Genomic DNA, 1,233 nt, shown 5'->3' with positions numbered 1-1,233 from the left:
TGCTGGCAGACAGATTGGACTTTCAGCAGTGGTATAAGCCAAATCAGTCTTGGTAAGTGGAAGTCCATGTTGCTGAACCCATGCATAACCTCCATCCCTGCCATCATGACCACTTTGTTCATGAGCCTATTGAGCAATGACAGGAGTAGCTGGGGAAAAAGGATGACTGGTTTCCACTGAACATGTCATCCTATCTACCTGATTGTTGAAATCCTCCTCTGCTGAGGTCACCTTTTGGTGGGCATTCACATGAGACACAAATATCTTTACTCCTTTAGCCCATTCAGAGATATCTATCCACATATTTCTTCCCATACATTCTTGTCACCAATTTTCCAATCATGCTCCTTCCAAGTCCAGACCATCCACCCAAGCCATTAGCCACAGCCCATGGATCCATATACAATCGTACATCTGGCCATTTCTTGTTCTATGCAAAGTGAACCAGCCAGATGCATGGTTTGAAGTTCTGCCCAAGGCAGGATTTCTCTTCACCATTGTCCTTCAAGGAAGTCCTAGAATGGGGCTGCAGTGCTGCTGCTGTCCACTTTCAAGTGGTGCCTGCATATCGCGCAGAACCATCTGTAAACCAGGCACAAGTTTTCTCTTCCTCAATCAACTCATCATAAGGAACTCTCTATGAGACCATAGGTGCAGAGTGGGACAGGGAAGGTAAGGTGACTGGAGTGGAGACCATAGGCATTTGGGCCACTTCCTCATGCAACTTGTGCCTTCCGGTCTTGCTCAAGCCCAATCTCTGATATACCACTTCCATTTAATGATATAGTGCTGCTGTGCACATCCAAATTTATGACTCTGTGGGTCAGACAACACCCAGTTCATGATGGGCATCTCAGGCCTCATGGTGACTTAGTGGCCCATGGTTAGGGTGTTCAGTCTCTACTAAAGCCCAATAACAAGCCAAAAGCTGTTTTTCTAAAGGAGAGTAGTTATCTGCAGAGGATGGCAGGGCTTTGCTCCAAAATCCCAAGGGTCTGTGTGGCAATTTACCAATAGAGACCTGTCAAAGACTCCAAGCAGCATCTCTATCTGCTACAGACACTTAAAGCACCATTGGATCACCTGGATCATATGGCTCAAGTGGCAGAGCAGCTTGCATGGCAGCCTGAACTTGTTGCAGAGCCTTCTGTTGTTCTGGGCCCCACTCAAAACTAGCAGCTTTCTGAGTCACTTGATAAATAGGCTGAAGCAACACACCCAAATGAGGGATAT

Source organism: Orycteropus afer, unplaced genomic scaffold (genome assembly GCF_000298275.1).
Source record: "Orycteropus afer afer isolate SDZICR_OR568_19922 unplaced genomic scaffold, OryAfe1.0 scaffold00468, whole genome shotgun sequence".
NCBI classification, from domain to species: domain Eukaryota; kingdom Metazoa; phylum Chordata; class Mammalia; order Tubulidentata; family Orycteropodidae; genus Orycteropus; species Orycteropus afer.
This window is presented reverse-complemented; position numbering follows the sequence as displayed.